A 21,069-nucleotide genomic window follows, 5' to 3' on the forward strand; every position below is an offset into this window, starting at 1 on the left:
AACAAACACCTCACAAACAAGCAATGATTATTTCATTTTCTACCAAACTGAGAAACTAAAGTCAGAATCTGTCTTAAAATAGACAGGACTCTGATGGATAGGAGGGTCTTTTTGAAATATTTTTACAGTGTCTCACAACATAAATGCATTTGGACTTGATGGGTTGCAAAGCTATAATTATTGAATAAAATACAGAACTAAAATGCCAGTTGCTCAGAACGATGTATAGCTTTAGAATAACAAATCAACATAAGATCCAGAGAAATCCACAAGAGTGATTAAATAAGGCAGGAATAACATATCACAAGTAAAGAATGGGAAGATTGGGCATATCAAGTCTAGAGGGGAAAAATAATGGTGGTACATTTTAACAATTCTCCAATATTTGCAGAAAAATGGCAAAAAAGAGGGAGCCTTTTTTCAGATCACCTAAGAAGTTAATAAGAAACATGAATAAGATTTGAAATAAACATCTTGCAAAGATATCTAAATTTAAAAGGGATATTAAGCAGACACAACAGCTTTTTACCTTGATTTTGACTAGACTGAAATATTTTTTTCAAGGGGCCACTAAAAGAGGAGCAGTTCATGCCTGGAATTTCTTTTTATTTCTAGAGCAACATTATGGATCTCACAATTGCCAAGAACTTTAACATGATTATAATACAATACAATACAATAGTAGAGTTGGAAGGGACCTTGGAGGTCTTCTAGTCCAACCCCCTGCCTAGGCTCAATAGTTTGTTTTGTTTAAAAAAAGAATCCACAAACATCAGAAAAAGTCCCTCAGCTTGATCAAGCTATAGAATGCAAACATCTCTGTTAGATCAGGCCAAAGGCCAACTAGTTCAGTGTTGATGACGTTATCAAAAAAAATTGAGCGGCAATAATGCCAGTAGCAACCCATTCCTGACATCCTCGGTAACCCGTCCATTTAGGAAATCGGAAGATATGTATCTGTTACGGTGAAAGACCGAAATCTGGTGAATGTCGACATTCACCGGTGAAAGACCGAATATTTCCTTACATTGTTTTACATTCGGACCTTCACCGGTGAATGTCGACATTCACATAGTCGCTTGGTGTATGTCCGAAAATACCCTTATCCTCTCGACACCCTTACCCTAATCCCCTTACCCTAATACCTCGGCTCCTCGCTTCCTTTTAAGCGTCTTCTATTCGCGGAGTTTTTTTTTTTAAACCTGCGATCCTTAAGAAGACGCTTAAAAGGAAGCGAGGAGCCGAGGTATTAGGGTAAGGGGATTAGGGTAAGGGTGTCGAGAGGATTACCCTTATCCTCTCGACACCCTTACCCTAATCCCCTTACCCTAATACCTCGGCTCCTCGCTTCCTTTTAAGCGTCTTCTATTCGCGGAGTTTTTTTTTTTTTAACCTGCGATCCTTAAGAAGACGCTTAAAAGGTCCGAATGTAAAACAATGTAATGAAATATTCGGTCTTTCACCGGTGAATGTCGACATTCACCAGATTTCGGTCTTTCACCGTAACATATCCATTATATTGACCAGACTCAATAGCCACATTTGTAAAGGTTGTTTCCTACATTGTCTGCCATATTTACCATGTAAATTCCCTTGCGGAGTAGCTGAGCTTGCTGCATGTCATGCAGTGATTGCAAACATTCTAATAAGTGAAAAAGAAGTTGCAAACTCAGGTTTAAAAATAGTACAGCACCTTTAAAATGTGAAAATTAAATATCAGTTGGCGAAAACATGTAAGACTTAAGAATGTAGACAGGGCCCTCTTCCCTGCCAGCAGTCTAAAGACAAAAACAGAGTCCAAACATTCATAGTGACTTACAAACTTAATGATGAAAAAGAGTCACTTTTTCACCGTATCATTTGTTTTCAAAGGAATCCAGTAGCTGAAGAACAGGCAGTATGTTTTTTGGATATCCCCTACCTATCATGGCATTTCAAAACCATAAGGCCTCAACCTTTCAGTCCGACAAACAGAATCTAAGTTTGTCTTCCTAGCATTAACCAGGCAGAACAGCAAGTATCATTAATCTGTATGACTAATGCGGAGGTTAAACCTGACAAACCTTTGTCCTGTCTGCATTATTCATTAATGAAATTAACTTGTTAAAGGGGGGGAGGGGGGGAAGAGGAGGAAAGGGAGAAACAGAGATTGAAAGAGGAAGTCAGCCTTCCTTCCCTCTCTGGTGCATAAATAGTATGCAAAGGAGTGGAGGAGAAAAGAGGGAGGAATTCTGTATTAGTATGAAAATCAACCGTAGCTGCAACTGTAGGATGGAATGAACAATCCAATCCTCGGTTTAAAAGCTGCTCTAAAAGGCAGCTCAAATTTACAATGGATGAGCCTTCGTGGCAATCTGTTTTTCCGATATTAAAAATCTCATTTTCTCAATGCCAAGGACAAGTGGAAGCGTGAGGCACTGGAGTATCAACTCAGCATTTGTCTCATTTGACATTAAATCATTCTCATTTTCAACTTGCATTTTCTAATATCTCCTTGGGAGCCACTTCAGTTTTGTTCATTTCTCTTTGACTGCAATTAAGATATTGGAGTACCGCGTCTCCACCTTTGCCTCCACCTTCTACACTTCCTCTCAGAATGGGGTTCTATTTTTTATTATTTAACCAGTTTCTGGGCAGTTAGAAGACCAAAAAACGTGCAGTTCCCAGGAAGATTCACCGGCCAAAAAAATTAATTCACTTTAAACCATAATGGAGGAATGCAGTATGTATCGAAGAATCAGCTCATATTCATTAAGATGCAAAAGGCAGTTTCACGACGAAGACACCAAAAGTTATTTCTTGTTCTAAAGAAGTTAACAGTATTTCCATCTTTTATGATAGCCAGACCATGACCCTGAAATCACTTATCAGATATTAATACATATCCTCCAGCTCAGGATCCCAGATTTCAAATGAGCAGCTTTTGGGGAATGAGTGTCTAAAATTTTGCAATCACATTACTACTCAAACCGTCACATAACAATAAATAGACAGAACATCCTCCCACCAAAGATTTCACCCAGCAATCATCCTACTTTTTTTCCTACTATTTTAGTTCCACTTTCATGAGTATGCCAATTAATTCAAAGACAAATACTACAAATGCCCACATTTATTTAGAACACAATATGCAGAGGTTTTTTTTTTTTTACATAAAAGAATACAAGTTTCTAGTCCTTCATCTACACAGAAGAATTTGGAAATGGCAGAGAGAGACCGAACAGCATTTCCAGAGCAGAAGGAATCAACAGGATCCAGAACGCCTGGTGCAGAATTATGTTTTTAAAAAGAAAAGGAAATTGTTCATATTTCATCTACTGTATTAGTACCAGTCATAATTTTAAATTTATATCTTCATGGGCAAATACCTCCGGCTCTTAAATACCAAAGAGTCTAAAGACAAAGATGAAATCAAAATATAAGCATGCTGGTTCTACATGCAAACCCCTTTCTTCGATTTCTCTTTTCAATTTTTAAAACTTTGAACGAAAGCTCCAGTTCCCAACTACCAGCCTCGTTTCTTTCTAGAAGGCCTTTGGGCCAAACGATATAACTAGGAAAGCAAATCAAAGTGGCAGGGCAGTTGGAACGGCTATCCATTGCCTCCAGCAAACGACGTTGTTATTATTTATTAATCAGGGGGGTTGGTTGAAAAGTCAAGAGGGTGGACAGGATGGAGGGATCAAAGTTCTGTCCACGATATGCACATTAAAATTGGGTGGAGCTTCAATGGCACCATTGGGCTGCCAACTTGACTTTTTGACCACACCCAGTGAACACCGCTGTTATTACTATAATAATAGTAACAACATAAAACAGAAGCTGTAAAAAGATAAAATTAATATTTTGGCTTTGGAGAGAATACTCCCAGGGGTCTTGGCAGATGTCACTCTTTGCTATTTGTGTGTGCATGTTGAGCTAAATGGGCTTCTTGAGTTTATGTTGGCTTGGGTTTTTAAAAATATAGTGGAAACTGCACACGGTATGTTTCCTTTGGTGAAATATATCAAATTTATATTTTGACACAGGGGAGTCCATCTCCAACTGCTGCTTTCTTGCGTTGGTTGCTTGTCTTTGTGACTTCAGCAGCCACTCGATGGTGGTTAGCAAAATCAGAACTTAATCTATTGAGATGAACATCCAGGGATTCTATACATTTAATTTCCCACATTTCCTGCATCAGCTTTTCTATCCATATGACCACACTGGTTGCACCATAAAAAGGCTACAATCTTGTTAGATATAGGACGACAAATGCTGCCTTATGCCACTTTAGACTACTGGATCATACAGTTGAAGTACCATTACTTTTTCAACTTAGCTTCCCATTGTCTTTGATAACTAAAGATGCTGGAAATATACTTAAGAGCTTCACCAGACAATGCTCTGGCATTGAACTGTGGCCCCTCCCAGGGCAAGAACTACCTTCCAAAGCAGTAGAGCAAAAGCTTCTCAGCCAAGGAAAAACAATCCCTTAAGTGGCTATTGATGCTTGCTCTGCGAGGCAGCAGGAAATCTAAGATACTAATAGGGCCTCTAAATGGCTATACTAAGTGCTGGAAGGCACTGATCTCCTTTGGCTTCCTCCTTCAGGTTCTCTGCTTAGTTTTGGACTTAGAAGACATATGCATGACTTTTCCCTCCTCTGTTTAGATACAGCACTGGCACATTTTCAAGTGAGGTAACAAAATATCGAAAGCTTCATTGCAGCATAAGTTTCCAGTTCTTCTACTTGTTGATTATTACCTGTTAGGAACTGTTTGCCCCCAGTGATGAAATTCATTTTTTTTTACTACCGTTTCTGTGGGCGTGGCTTGGTGGGTGTGGTGTGGCTTGGTGGGCGTGGCTTGGTGGGCGTGTCAGGGGAAGGATATGGCAAAATCTCCATTCTCACACTACTACAGGGGAATGATACTACAAAATCTCCATTCCCACACCATTCTGGGGCCAGCCAGAGGTGGCATTTGCTGGTTCTCTGAACTACTCAAAATTTCCGCTACCGGTTCTACAGAACCTGTCAGAACCTGCTGGATTTCACCCCTGTTTGCCCTTCAACTGAGCCAAATGTTAACTGGTACCACCTCAAAACTCAAATATTGTTAAGAAATAAGGCCATCAGGCAATTAACAGTCATCAAGGATCACTGAAGTGCTTTGATACGCCAAAGTGAAATAAATGAACTGTTTAAACCTTGACTCTGTTATGGTTTATTTAGGAAATTCTTGGCCAATTTCTCTCTCTCTCCTTTTCTAGGGCAGCTGCCTTTACAGTGGCATGTATCAATCAACATGTATTAATAATTAATCAATGGAATAACATGCCTCCTGGAATCATGGGTGCTCCATCACTGGAGGTTTCCAAAAATAGGCTGGACAAACATTTGTACAGGATGGCATAATGTGTCCTGCCTTGAGCAGAAGACTGAGCTACAAAACCTCTGAGGTCCCTTCCAGCCCTATGATTCATGTTCTATGTATGTTAGTCAAAAAATAAAATTCTTAAAAAATATGTAAGTTCTCAGTGTTTTCATGAAAGATTACATGAGATTTTCAAGCATGCCAGAATCCCATGTAACTCATGCAAGATCCATATCCACATCAGATTTGAATAATGCTCTTTTTAAAAAAAAAAATCCTCTTGGGTGCTTACTTCCTGAAAAATATTGCCAATTCCTGGCATATGAGGTTATTGGAAAGATAGGTAATGTTGTAGGAAAAACCCCTACAACCATTCTTATTTATTCCTAGATAAAATGGATATGGACAAAGCCAGCTCAGAATTAAGATAATTATAATTATAATTCGCCATGGGCAAACAGGGGGTAATATAAATTCAATAAAATACATAAATTATAACCAAACTCAACTGGAATCCTTTCTTTTGTTTTTAAATAATTGATTAACACAATCAGGACAGAGCTTGTGGTTGAAGGTCTGTAGAGATTCTCAACCATCCAGGTCATGGTTGTCCCAAAGGTGCTTTTTCAGGAGGCAACTGGACTTTCTAGTTTTTTCTTTTGAAGATGTTTCATTTCTCATCCAAGAAGCTTCTTCAGCTCTGATAGGATAGTGGGGAATGGAAGTATTATGTGCAAGGAATATAAATCCTTCCATTCGCCATTTTCCTGCCAGAGCTGAAGAAACTTCTTGGATGAGAAGCAAAACATCTTCAAAAGAAAAAACAAGAAAGTCCAGTTGCCTCCTGAAAAAGCACCTTTGGGACACCTATGGTTGAAGGTACCAAGATCTAACAACTTAAGAGCCCAGGCTTCAACCCTGGTTCACTTTTAGGCAGAGCAAGTTAATCATGTTCCAGCTTAGAAAGCATTTTGGATGGGGCCTTCTAATAACAGTACTGTTTTGTTATCCATTTGCTGTCCAATGCAGGGCTTACCAGAGTTGACTCTAGAAAATCACCTACCACTTTATTCTCCTGCAGTGCTTCATAGCAACATTAAATCAAGTTCTTTGGAGCTTGGTGGGAAAATCAATAGGGCAGGCACCGTAAATCCAAATCAAGTGGGCAGACCAAAAAGGAGGAACAGCAGAAATTGTGGGTTTTGCTGGGATGCCTGACAGCTGCATAAAGATACTAGATGCTGCACTGTTTGTAAAGTAGCAAGCTCTTAGTTGCTGAGACCAGGGAAGAAAATAAGTGTACAGGTAATCCTCACTTAGCAACTGCTTAAAGGTAACTGTTTGAAGTAATAGCACTTTAAAACAAAAACCTAACAGCTGACCAATAATTGAATTTATGACCTTTGCAGCATCTCCTTCTTCTTATTTTCCTTGCTTATTTAGCCCATATCAAGAATGTCCTCAAAGAGAAAGAACCAAAGCAAAAGAAAGTAGCAAGAAACAAAAGAAAAATATAAGCATAGACACGACCACATGATTTTATTTTAGTGACTTATTTTGCTTAACGAACGAGTTGCTGGTTCCAATTGGCCGTTGCTAAACGAGGACTATCTGTACTCATATTTACAAACAGGCCAATCTACAGTACAAAGGTTAACCTATCTTATGTGTTTACAAGAAAATCTTTTTCTTGCAATTTAATTAAAATGTGGCAAGTCCAGCAGCAGCAATAGAAAATTGCTTTGGGAGTCAGTCTGGTCTGTGAGCAATCATTTAACAACTCCTAATGCAGGCTACATAAGGGTCACCCAACATATATCTCTGTCCCCTAAAAACAACACACAGACCTATTGTAAAAAGAACCAGATGCAAAAAAAAAAAAAACAGTTAAGGCACAGACAATTCCTTCCTAACCTTTACATAACTGGGTCCTTTATCCTAACTAAAATTTAACATTGGATTATTTTGGAAGGGAGCTGCAGAAAGCATTTCAACAGGGGCAGGCTAATAAAAGCACAAATATGGCAGTACTTCGAAATGCATAATTTAACAAGAGGACAGCCTGCCTGGATTCATAAAAAGCGAAGGTCATGGCTGACAAATCTGCTTGAAATCTGGTTTTATTATACGACCAAATAATTAGATTAGACGAGAATGAAATGGCAGACATACATTATTGGGGTCTTTGGAAAGAAAGCATTTGTTTTGGTACCTTAGGCTGATTTACAAAGTCATTAAAAAAACCCATCATGGAATTGGGGGTGGATGGGTGGGTGGATAGGAATAGATGGATTAAATGATACTGGCCAAGGAGGAAGGAGGTGATGTCAGGGAGCGGAAACAGTTTGGAATGTGAAGGGAGGAGGAAAAAGGTCAGCTTGCCATTTTGTTTACCTTGTTGCATTATAAAGGACTCCAAAGAGAATAAAAATATCTGTTGGCTGTTGGCTGTACAAAGGCAGCAAGGGCTTGGGACTTCATATCAGGTACAGGAAGGAAACTGTGTAAAGGAAAGACGGTTGTAAACGTAGAAACAATGTTGATTTCCTGTAAACCAGGAAGGGCCTGAATGTAGAATTAAAAAATACTCTGTGTAGTGAATATAAGCGGATAAACCTAGATAGATTAACTACCATGTCCAAAACAGGCTGGAAAGTCATGTACCTTAGGAAGAGACATGCACCGTCTCTTCCTAGATGTTTCCCCCACCCCCCAGAAAATTCACCATTAGACTTTAAAGTGAGTCCCACTGTTCTGTTAAAGCAAAGAACGGCAGAGCTTATTACTGACTGGGGGGGGGGGGGAGTTGCTTCCATACCTGTCCTAAAAAGAAGGGATGGGGTCTAGGAAAAGGCTGAGGACCTGAGAACCACAAAATGTCCACACATTAATGGTTCTCAGTGCCTGATCAAAAAGATGCTCAGTGATGAAGCCAAAAATCTTGAAGACATTGGTTGAAATCCTCCTCTGACATGAACTTTAATGCACTACACACACACACACACACACACACACACACACAAATACACACACGATAAATGTAGCCTCATGTGAGAACACTGCATTATTCCCATCGCACATTTTATTCTCAAAGCTAAGCTTCATTTTTTCAGTTTAAGTAACAAACAGCTGAATCACTCTTGAATGCCTCTTTTCAAATTATGGGTATTGCACATGCAGCCTTGGTATACTAAAACAGGTTATGGTTTTCTGATAATTACTTTGGGTTGCCAATACCTATATTTTATTTAGTTTTATTTCAGAGCAGCAAGCCAAACTCTTTTGTTGCAGTAATCCACTAATATATTGGTTTGTTTGACCAATGGTATTAAAAGACAGCTTGCAGAAAGCACTTTTTCACAGTAACTTGGAGGGTGTCAAAATTCTGGCTTATTGTTAAATGCCAATACAGCCAATAAAGTCAATGAAAAAAAATGTAAAAAAAAGTCTGTCTTCATCATTTCCCCTTTCATAGATCAGGAAATATTTACAGATTTACAGAATTGTTGAGAGGACAAAAAAACAGGGTCATTATAATTGGAATGTTCATATCAAGTAATCTTTACCACTGTGTTCAGCATAAAAGGATCAAGAATAATCAATTGTACTAAATGCATATGCTCTTAACTGCCTGGTTAATATTAATAGCTTAATTGCTACTAGCCAGAATAAAAAGTTGCAATCCTATTTAAAGAATAAAATAATGCAGCTAGCTTTCTTTAAGCAGCCTCTGGCATACTGATGTGGGAATTTTATAGATGGTGGCAACAAAGTCAATGGGTACAAGTTGTGAACCAGCAGTGGACAGGTAACCTGAAATTCTACTGCCCTATTTCTTGTTTATACTACAAGGGGCATTATATGAATCGGTGGAATGGAGTTCCTTACAAACTGGCAGTACACTAAGGCATGGAACCTCTCTTAATAATTGATTCCACTGTTGAGATATTTTACTATATTCATTTTTTTCCTACAGCAGTTCCCTGATCATCTTTGGGCTTGTCCTAGTTTGTCCAAGTCCTTTTCAAAAACGTTGGAGAAATGTCTATAGTAGCTTTTTGTTTTAAAACACTTCCTTGGATCAGTTACAAGTATCTATATGTAGAACGTACTCTGATTCTTATATATGCTTTTATGTTCTTTGCCCCTTTCTAAAACTTTAGTGGAAATGGACATCCATATGGACAGTCTTCCCTATCAGAAGCCCTCCAGATGTTAACTTCCAAGAACATGTCCATAATGGATTATGAGACCTGAAATCCAATACACTAAGCAGATCCAAGATTATAAAAGTCAATGCTAATAGGGGCAGTACGAATATTGTTATTGAATGCATACACTTGGGCCTGGTAAACAAAGGTTTTGCCAAGTGCCAGTAGAGGTGACTGCAGAAAGAAAAGAGATATCTCCCACACAATAAAAGTTTACCTCCATTCTCATGAGCAAATCAAAATATAAACATGGTAAAGCCTTTTTAAAATAAGCTGTGAAAAGTGAATTCAGAGAAAAGATAACTAGAGTTCAATATTGGAAAATAGCTAAATTACTTAATGAAATAGCTCACTTTTTACCTTAAAAAAAAATCAATATTTTAAAACTGTTTACAGTGTAACCAGAGTAGCAAACTGGAAACCGAGCTTTCTCAAGAGCTTTTTTTTCCCTTACAAAGCCACTTTAGATTTCTACACAGGATAACATGTTTTTATCAAAATGGACTTGTGCAGGTAGTCCTTGACGTATGACCACAATTGAGACAAAAATTTCTGTTGTTAAGTGAGTTTTATCCCCTTTTACAACCTTTCCTGCTTCAATTGTTAAGTAAATCAATACAGTTGATAAGTCAGTAACCCAGTTGTTAAGTGAATCTGGCTTCCCCATTGACTTTGCTTGTCAGAAGGTCGCAAAAGGAGATCACATGACCCTGGGGCATAGCAACGGTCATAAATATGAACTAGCAGCCAAGCATCTGAATTCTGATCACATGACCATGGGGATGCTAGAAAGGTCATAACTGTGAAATACAGTCATAAGCCACTTTTTTCAGTGCAGTTGTAACTTTGAACAGTCACTAAATGAACTGTTGTAAGTCAAGGACTACCCGGTAGTTTGCCTTCCTGTGAAATAAGGTCATTTAAAAGTCCTTTACTTTAAATAGTGTAATTAGATTACTTTATTTATATATTTATATTCTGTCTTTATTACTTTTATAAATAACTTAAGGTAGAAACATATTTCTAATATACCATGCATTAAAGATATAGTATACTGAATTACAAAATGATATAACATTTTTTCTACATTGTTTGTTTTCTTCACATTGGTATCAAGCACACTGTTTTGCAATGCATGTTTTAGTATATTACATTTCCATTTAAAAAGGGTATTTTTAGTTGATGTCAGCCTCTTTTGTGCACTTGCAGGAATCAACAAGGCATCCCATTGGTACAGGGGGAAAAACGCCAGCAAGTGAGAGAAAAGACTAATCCCAGGACAAACAGAAGCCATTTCTGCTGCTAAATGTATAGGCCCCCAAAGATGTAGCAGTAAATGAGCTATTCTTAATTTGCATGTTAATAAGCCTACCATAAATTTATGCTAGTAGGAATTTGTGCTAAAAATAACTTCAAAATTCTGGACATGTTGAAAGCAGCACTAAGTCTCCTGAAATAACAATAATCTTTTCACATTACATCACTCATGTCACGCCATTTTGTTGAAACAAATGCAGTTTCAAGAAATGTATCTTAAATCATTTTCTTCGCTATGATAAAAATGCACAGCTGAGTTAATCTTCCTGTCCTCCTGGACAAAAACATATTACATTTTTTTACAAATATCATGCATCTTCTCTATGCAGCCCGATCAACAAAGCACCCACTCCAAGCTGCCATATAGACATCCTGCAAAGGCCTGCAATTCACTGATTTTCAAGCACTTTAATTATTCTGAATTCATATATTTAATATATATCATGCCCCTTTGTTGCCATTTGACCAATAGGGAGGTTTTTTTTGTAAAAACGGTTTTTATTTGTCACTTGGCTATGAATATCTGGTTATGTTGGTTATATCTGGCTGTTTTGGAGCAGCAATGATATACTGACTTTTGTTAATACTTTACTAGTCAATTGTCATTTTAAAAACTGTCTGATGAATATGGAAAAAGAATTATAATAGGTAATTTCTTCACTATGTTTCATGCTTTTCTTCAAAACATAAATTAAGTTAAGGTGATTGCCTTCCTTTTTCACCAGTTGCAAGTGGTAATATTTAATATTCAATTGAGCTCACGTTAATTTTAAAGGCTGCTAACTTTTAATTTTAGTTGTTTTTTTCCCCATTAACTTTCCTGGTGATAGTCACAGTTTGTCTTCTTGCTTTGCTGTAGGAAAAAAATAAATGGGAAGGAATAAAAAAACTATATACAGAAGGCAGACATTTACTCAGAAAAAAGATGTAGCATCTAAAATAATCTGCCTACCTGTGAAAGGCAAAATTGATAGGAGCTACAGGCAATCCTCGTTTAGTGACTGCCTTGTACAGTGACCATTCGGCAGGTATGACGCTGATGATGGTAACTTCTTATTATTATCTTTTAATGTTTATGTTTGTTAGCCGCCCAGAGTCATAAATTAAAATAAATAAAACTTGGCAACCAATCCTCACAATTACTATCCTTGCAAATTTGTGAGCTTCTTGGTACCCTCTGAATTTGTTTACCAAACTAGGTAACATCATCAGTGCTTCTTCCTGGTCTACCAATTTGTTCAACTGAGATCTGAGAATATTTTTCATAACGTTAGCTCCACTGCTTATTGCTGGACATATTTAAATAAATGTGTACAGGGCTACAATACAGACCTATAGTTTAACACCTAAATACCTAATCAGAATGCTTAGATTAAAAACTTACCCATAATAGAAGCAGCAGATTTTTGCATGGGAACAGGAACTTTGGCTACAATTGTAGCATTGCCATAAAAAAGAAAAGAAAAGTAGTAGCTATGGTACTTAAACTTATATACCACTTCACAGTGCTTTGTAGTCCTCTCTAAGCGGTTTACAGAAACAGCAAATTACCCCCAACAATTTGGGTCCTCATTTTATCCATCTCGGAAGGCTGGAAGGCTGAGTCAACCTTGAGCCGTTGTGTCTCTAACTGCCAAACAATTGGCAGTCAGCAGAATTAGCCTGCAATACTGCATTCTAACCACTGCGTCACCACAGCTCATTATTTATTTATATTCCACCTTTATTATTTTTACAAATAATTCAAGGCAGTGAACACATTTAATCCTCCTTGCTCCTTCTATTTTCCCTACAACAACGACCCTGTGAGATGGGTTGGGCTGAGAGAGAGAAACTAAGGTTACTCAGATGACTTTCAACAGATTGATATAGTAATATTGTTGTGCCCTTGATCAAAAGTAATTAGCAACAACTTTACTCCTCTGAAGAATTTGATGGATCTTTTGAGAAGTGCCTGTGAATAGAAAGCTATTTACATCCTTAGCTAGGGAATATTAAAATTGTTTTATTTATTGAAATATGTGAGTTATATTAAAATAAAACTTTGAAGATGATTAAGTGCATATTAAATTTATCTGCCTACCTGCATCATTTTGTAAGTTTAGTTCTGCAGTGAGGAGTAAATTTATAATTAAAAGGATTTTGGGGAGAAAAACGGAATTGTCAAATAGCTTACTACTAGCAATTTAGTAAAATGCATTTTCAATTAAAAGTTTCATGTATTCTTAACAAGTAAATAATCAACATTATTGCCAAGATGCTTTGGGAGAAGACATTATTGTTCCATTATTCCAATGGGAATGTATTCAAACTGAAAAGACAAAGGCACTGGCAGTATTTTGGAGAAACCCAATATTTACCTATTCCATATGAGTCATTTCTCAATTAAAGGAACTAGGACTAACATGCATTCTAACAAGAAAATGTAAATTATGTAAGCAACTAATATATAAATATGAGTATTCAAAAGGAATACCTTAGGAACTAATCAGCAGGGAAGAGGAGGTAAAAATATCCAGCTCAGTTGTCTGTCTGAAAATGCAGCAATCTGTTTTTCCATACATTTAAATCATGTTGTGTAATTTTTCTCAACCATGTTTATAACCACCATAAGAAGCCATTGGGTGAAATCATCTGTCGCTATGTGGTGTGGTACCATCAGTATGCTGATGATACCCAGCTACATATCTCTGCCCCTGGCAAATTACACAATGCTGTTGATGTCCTGTCTGTCTCGGTGTTTGGAGGCTGTGGGAGTTTGAATGGACAACCACAGGCTTTTTACTCAATCCTGGCAAGACTGAGTGGCTTTGAGTTTGGGGGCCTTCAAGATCCAGAAATTTACCATTGGGGTGAAGCAATCTGAAGGTCCTTTGGGATTCATAATTCCTGCACCAGCTACAGCTGGTACAAAAAGCAGCAGTGTGAGCAGCTATATGAACTCCAAGATCAAAGCACCGTAAGCTGCGCTAGTTGCTTCTGTGCTAGTTTGCTTCTGAATTCAATTCGAGGTGCTGGTTCTGACCAATGAAGCCGTATGTGGCATGAGGTTTGGGATATTTGAGGGTTCACCTCTCCCATGTTACATCTACCTATCCCATCAGTTGCAGCAGAAGTTTCATCTGATGGGATTCAAGAGGGCCTCTTCTGTCATGGCCTCTGCCCTTTGGAACATCGTCCCTCCTAAGGCCAGATGGGCCTTTTGGGAGTCCCTATAAACATCTGCCATTTGGGCCTGGGGATCCTGTGGAGATATGGAGCCTCAATATGTTCATTGTTTCAAAGCTGTTAGATAGCACTCTCCTGCATGTTATGGTTTTTGTAAATTTTTTCACTTGTTTTTAAATCATTATTGTTTATATGAGTTTTATTTTTGGTTATTGTAACCTGTGAGCTGCCCAGACTCTATAAACTGAATAAATAAATAAAAAAGTTATGTGTAAGTAATACCAGAGTCAATAACATGGTACCCACAATATCCTGAAATGCTATCTCAGCACCGTGAAATTAAATAAGGTTGTAAAAAAGACTTGCCCTTAAAAATGTCCATTATCTCACTTCAAGGAAGACCTTAGTATTATTACATGTATATTTTTTTTTGAAAAAAGGATTGATCCCTGTCCTTAATGGGGTGGCGACACCCTGCCAAAGGAGAAAAAGGGGAGGAGCACCAGATACTCTCATGAACAGTTTCAGAGAACCCTAATTATTGGTAAGTCTCTCTTGAGACATGATCTAGGGAAGACACTCAACTATCCTGCTTACAATCTGATGAGACTAATAGAAGATTCACTTTTGTTCTCCTTGTTCTACAAAATGCGTAGCTTGCACTGTGATAGGAGTGGGACACACAGAAGCCATTTTGTCTATTGTTATGTAAGTGGGAAAAGGGGCATTTCCTGGTGTTTTTTTTAAAGCATAAGATTTTAACATCATGTTAAAAAAAAAGTATGATTAGCAATGAAAATAAATAGGAGGCAGCTCTAAGTGTTGCTTTCTACTGCAAAAAAATAAACACAATTTCCAGTCAGTGCTACTGATATAGTAATAAATTAGCACTAAGTACTCCATTAGGATCCAGAGCTCTTATGCTTGGGTAGAATTTCCCTTGCCATTCTGCTCACCCTGGGCATATCCTTCCTCTCCAATTCCCTAGGGGGCATGGCCTCAGGGAGATGGACTGATAACTAGCTGTTATTCATTCCAAAGGAAGTTTTGGATTAATTTGAAGGACAGATCACCAAGGAGGCTCTAATCATTCCCCCTTGTTTAGAGCTATGAGCAGACCAGGTTGAATGTGAACCCTGCCATCCAAAATATCTTTAAGATATATATATCACTTGATATTTAGATTGGAATCTCCCCAGGGCATGCGCCTAACTTCTAATGCTTTGTAAAAGGGCTATACATACTGGTACTGTACAAAAACAAGGGTGAGGGTGGAAATATGAATGATGGTAGAAGTCATATTCAGATCTAGAAAACATCACATTAATTTTGAGAAACCCTGATGCCATCAGAGTTCTAAGGAATGTCATCTGGTGGGACCCAGGAAAAGAATCTTTTCTGTCATGATGCCCAACAACCTAGTGATCTGAATGAATGAAACTGAACAAATCTGATTTGTTAAGACTAGTGGAGACTAAAGGCCAGATTCTACTGTGAAGTTCCGGAAACCCCACCCTCCCTAAGGTTAATGAACGAATAAGGTTTCTGATAAGCTTACATAATAAAGTTTAGTAAATTATAGCTAGGAAAATCTCCTGTTCTAACTGCAAGGTTGAAAGACAAGAGCTACTCCCAGTGCATTTCACTTATCACAATTACACCTACTGCAGGAGAAAAGCCATGTTAGTCTATGGGAGCCAAAATCAGGTGAAGAGTGATAGTATATTTTAAGGCTAACATATACGCTTCTGTGAATTGTATCTCATTTCATCAGTTGCAAAAAAAATAGTTAAAACCGATATAAGATTTAACTGGGATGAGACACGGGAAGGGGCAGAGGAAGACAGAATAGTTATGCAGATGTAGGTTACATGTACAACAGATTGCAAGTTCCTCATCAATTAACAGCTGTAATATGTTAAAAGCTTATTGAATTTATGAAGACCTCCTGACATAGCATGAACCTTTTTGATATGAGTTTCACAGTCTTGTGCTCTATAGTACTGGTGAGGTTTCATTGGTCCAAAAAAGTTAACTTGAGATCTACAATTAAATAAACTGGGATGTTAAAAAATATTCATTTTGTCCTTGTTTTGAGTTCTGAGGTCCAATTTGTGTCCAGCAATTATTTTGTATGAAGTCTGGCCTGTATGTCTAATGTAGAATCCAAAGGGACACTGTTGGCAGATGATGGCCTATATATTACATTGGGGTAAGAGAATCTGAAGGTCCCTCTTATTTGTGTATGAAATTTTAAGGGCCTATGATGGTGCTGTTGATACACATGTGGGCGCAAAGTATACTTCTGGATTTCTTGCAAGATCTGATTCCAAAGTTAGCAGCATTGTACTGTAGTTTCTTGTTGCTTATGAGACTCCGTTTTAGGCTGGGTAGCTGTCTATACTCAAGAATGGGTCTGCCCCTCAGTGCTTGAGAAAGTGGGGTATCTGTGTCCACTATGGTTTGTACTTATTAATAAGGTGTTTGAGTGGCTTGAGCTGCAGATGACAATCAATTGAGGTTTTTTTGGTGATGGTCTTCATTTTAATAGATCCTCTTTGGGAATCAATTAGGCTCTATTGATTTGTCTATTCAGCTCATTGGGTAGCTAGTTCAGTTTACTGAATGCCTGGTTTAATTCCATCAATTGAGTATCACTGTCAATGATCCGGAAAAATTGAGATAGCGGGAGCTTTGCTATAGATGAAAGATTTGGTGCTGTGTTGTTGGTGAAAGCTAGAAGAGTGTAGGTATATAACAAGTATAATTTTGTACTAGGAAAGACTGCTCAGAGGGTTCAAAGAGATTGTATGTAAATGACAGATGTCTGTGTATGTAAACACACATATATATCAGTGGTATGTAGATATACACATCCTTTGTTTAATACAGCAGAGAGTACTGTGAAGGAAAGACTCCCTATCTCAACTTTAAAATACTTTAGGAAGATTTTCCTTCCGCCAGTCATTGTTTGAAATAATTTTGGTAGAATTCAAGAGAGTTCAGGAGTTTTTTTCAAGCTGAGGAACTAGGAAAGCCCATCTAATCTTTTCTGGTTATCTTTTGCTGCTAAGCAAAGTTTTATTATGTTTTTAACTGAGTCAGGTTTCTCACTACATCTGCCTAAATCACAGTAAATGTCAACAGACTATTTCCTAAAACTTGTATTCTGATGTTTTTACCTAACCTGCTATGTATTCTTTTGGTACAGATTTGTTTCGTCCAACATCAACTTAGCTGACAGTAGCTACTTCAATGACATGAAATTAACATATATTGACATACCTTCACCCTCCTTAATCCAAGCAAAAATCTTTTAAAGGTATGCATTTCATTTTGCTTTAAAAGATAGTTTCCCAAAAGATGCCATAATCTATTCGTTGTAGTGGTTAAGGTACTGGCTAAGAAAACCTTAGAGAATGAGAGTTCTAGTCCTGCCTTAGGCATGAAAGCCAGCTGGGTGACTCTGGGCCAGTCACTCTCTCTTAGCTTAACCCACATCCCAGGATTGTTCTGGGGAAAATTGGAGGAAGAAAGAGTATTAGGTATGTTCACCATCTTCAATTATTTATAATGTAATGAAGGCAGGGTAAAAATCTAATAAATAAATACATAATCTAAAAAAGGATATTCTTTTATACTGTTGTGAAGAATGAAAATTAGCCTGTCACTAAGCAATATAATTCAGTCTCATCTGGATTTTTAAATTAAAAGTTAATCAAAATATACTGTACTTCACAATATTCATCTTCAATAGTCATTCATTCACTCATCTTCTTCATGCACACATTTTGTATCTGGACTAGTGAGGAACCACAAAGTTGTGTCTAAAGAAATAATAAAGGTGTATTATTTACTATGGAAGATAAACTCTGCCATGCTGTATCCCTCCAGGAAAATCTTGATCTGTGTTGCTCAGAGTTCTCCCCTTCAGAAGCTGGAGGAAAGAACAAGAACGTAACCAACTAGAAAGACTTAGTCAAAAAAGTGGAAGTAGAAAAAACAGTTATGGAAGGGAACATTGTAACATGGAGGTCCCAAAAGTGCTTTTTCAAATGGCAACTGGACTTTGTTTTTGCTTAAGGACATTTCACTTCTTATCCAAGAAGCTTCTTTATCCAAGAGCTTTCCAGATGAGAAGCAAAACTTCCTCAAGAAAAACAAAGTCCAGTTGCCTTTTGAAAAAGCACTTTTGGGGCAACCATGACTTGGATGACTGAGAATCTCCATAAACATTCTAACATGGTGTTTTAATTTTAAGAGGAATGAACTATGCGTAATTAAATGTATGTATATAATGGACTTCAATAACAATGTTAATAACCTCATCAGAATATTTTTATAGCAGTACTAACAGGAAGAGGACCAGCAGAGAGCAACCATAAATACCAACTTGCAGTCAGAAAACATGATGAAAACTCTTTAATTTGACAATATATGGACAGACCTAACCATAGTTTCAACTGGGAAACTGTGACCATCCTAATCCAAGCCAACTATAAAAAAAACTAGGAAATCAATAGGTCCATCAATAGACGTAAACAATATCTCCATACTATGCAAAAGAGACAATCAACAAGCCAAAAAGGGAATAAAAAGACTCACCAGCAATCAGCACCCAGATGAGCATAGATTAACTCCAAGATTGACATCAGACCAACAATCAAGAAGTAAACAATACTCCAATCAAGAAGCTGCCAAACAAGATAGCAATAAACAGCCCAACCAAAGAACCTCCAAGGCAGCTGTACCTACACTGAGAGGGTAAACCATTAGAATATAAACTGAGAGCAAACCCCACTCCTTAGTAGCACCGATGATATTATCTAGTTTGGGTAATGAAACATCGGCAAAAAAACAACCAAGCTCAAAGAGTACCAAGGTCCCTTCATTTCAACCCTAAGGTACAAATATTCTTCTTAAATGTAGATATCCTAGTCCTCAGCCAAGACTCTAACCACATAACCATTACCATTGTACCCTGAATTGCATATGCATAACCTGTGTTTAATTTGCCTATTACATTAGTAATTTCAAGTAGTATCTGAGAAGCAACTGATTATCCCAAAGCTATAAGTCAGTATTTCTCAACCTTGGCGACTTTAAGTCCTGTGGACTTCTAGAGTTGAAGTCCACAGGACTTAAAGTCACCAAGGTTGAAAAACACTGCTATAAGTAGTCTGTTTTCACCCTCTCTTTCTTTAATTTGTTTTCTTTACAACAAATCTTCCAAGAAAAATTGAATTCATAGCCACTCATTAAACTTTACAAACTAGGACCGGCATTCAAAACTCTTAATATTTTAACATCTGAGAAGTTATGCTGGAACTGTAAATCACACAAAAAAATTGTCAAGTGTTTACAATTTCCCAATTTTCACTTTGGATTATTTATGTTAATGTATAAATCATTGGGACGGTTCCCACTGAGTTCTATTCCCTAGCCTAGTACTTTACATTTCCATAATGTTAAGAGAATACACATACCTTTGTGGAGTTGTTTTTTTTTTTTTTCATTTTATTATCATAACATGCCTGTGTGATAGTCACAAACTCTCCCAAAATCACTGAGCTTTATGGGAAGGGAACTTCAGCCTCAAACCTTAATGACAACACCCTGTGATGGGAAACCTATGGCACGTGTGCCCGAAGTAGCACGCGAAGCCATGTTGCCTGGCACGCGCATGGCATTGCCCATTCCTCTTCCGGATTTCTGGTGAGCATGCATGTGCAATGGTCAGCTGGCCTTTGTGCGTGCAGCAGTGTGAGAAACTGGAAGAGCTGGTCCTCTGTATTCCAGTGTGAGCATGCGCATACCCCCTGGGCAGCTCCTCTTCCGGATTGCATCCCAGACGAGCACGCATGAACGCACTCCCTTTTTGGCACTCGGTGCCGAAAGGTTCACCATCACTGGCAACACCCCTCAGGAGATGAAAACTCTGATGACAAATTCAAAGGAGACACACTGAACACCAGTTTGGCCACAGAGTTGGTCTCCTCGGGGTGCCGTCGGCCAGACAGTGTTGGCTAGTGACCCCCAGGGGGAGAGCCTTCTCTTTGGGACCGCCTTCCCTCTGGAATGAGCTGCACCCGGAGCTTCGCATAATCCCTGACCTCCGGTCTTTCCGACGCGCCCTAAAAAGTTGGCTTTTCCAGCAAGCCGGCCTGGCCTGTTAATTTTAACTTATTTTAAATGTATTGTCTTTTAAATTCGGTTTGGTTTTTTGGATATGTATTTAATTTTTTTTTAACTTTTGTGATGTGTTTTTTTATAATAATAATAAATAATAATAATAATAAAATTTTATTTGTTAGCCGCACCCTCTCCCGAAGGACTCGGGGCGGCGTACAATAAAAACACATAAGTACAAAATGGACAATACATACACAAAAATGTAGACGTACACGTAGAGGAGGTAGACAAATGAATATAAACAATTAAAATCACAATTTAAAATCCCTTAAATAAATTACAAAATTAAAACCCGTCAGGAGTGATATGATTAAACTATGGTTGAGCCAGGCCAGCTACTTGGAATAGGTGGGTCTTGAGCTTTACACGGAAGGAGCGGAGGTCAGAGGTAATCCTAATATCCGGGGGGAGGTCATTCCACAGGGCTGGGCCCGCCACAGAGAAGGCTCTGCTCCTAGGCGCCGCCCCTCGGCACTGTCTGGTGGACGGCACCTGGAGAAGTCCCTCTCTGTGCGAGCGAATTGGTCGCAGGGATGTATGGGGCAGGATACGATCCCGCAAGTAGCTAGGTCCTGAGCCATGGAGCGCTTTAAAGATCGTTATCAAAACCTTGAAACGCACCCGATAGACCACAGGAAGCCAGTGCAGCTCGCGCAGGAAAGGTGTCACATGGGAGTACCTTGTACTCCCCATAATTACCCGCGCGGCCGCATTCTGGACCAACTGTAGTCTCCGAGTGCATTTCAAGGGAAGCCCCATGTAGAGAGCGTTACAGTAGTCCAGGCGAGACGTCACCAGCGCATGAGTGACTGTGCGTAAGGCGT

At 38.3% G+C, this 21,069-nt stretch overlaps 1 protein-coding gene across 13 annotated transcripts in view; it reads right to left on the reverse strand.

Annotated features, from left to right (window-relative positions):
* HMBOX1 (homeobox containing 1) overlaps positions 1–21,069 on the reverse strand; it is a 137,793-nt gene that overhangs the window by 70,949 nt on the left and 45,775 nt on the right. For 2 of the 13 annotated variants that reach the window (XM_081943796.1, XM_081943794.1), the window contains exon 3: positions 12,270–12,314. The exons of 10 other annotated variants lie outside the window; for them this stretch is intronic. The gene's annotated coding sequence lies outside the window, so the exon portion shown is untranslated. Of the gene's footprint in view, positions 1–12,269; positions 12,315–17,787; positions 17,881–21,069 lie in introns of all 13 variants that reach the window. One more of the 13 variants, XM_081943793.1, reaches the window with a different exon arrangement.

This window comes from Natrix helvetica (assembly GCF_964273705.1).
Source record: "Natrix helvetica genome assembly, chromosome: 2".
Taxonomy (NCBI): Eukaryota; Metazoa; Chordata; class Lepidosauria; order Squamata; family Natricidae; genus Natrix; species Natrix helvetica.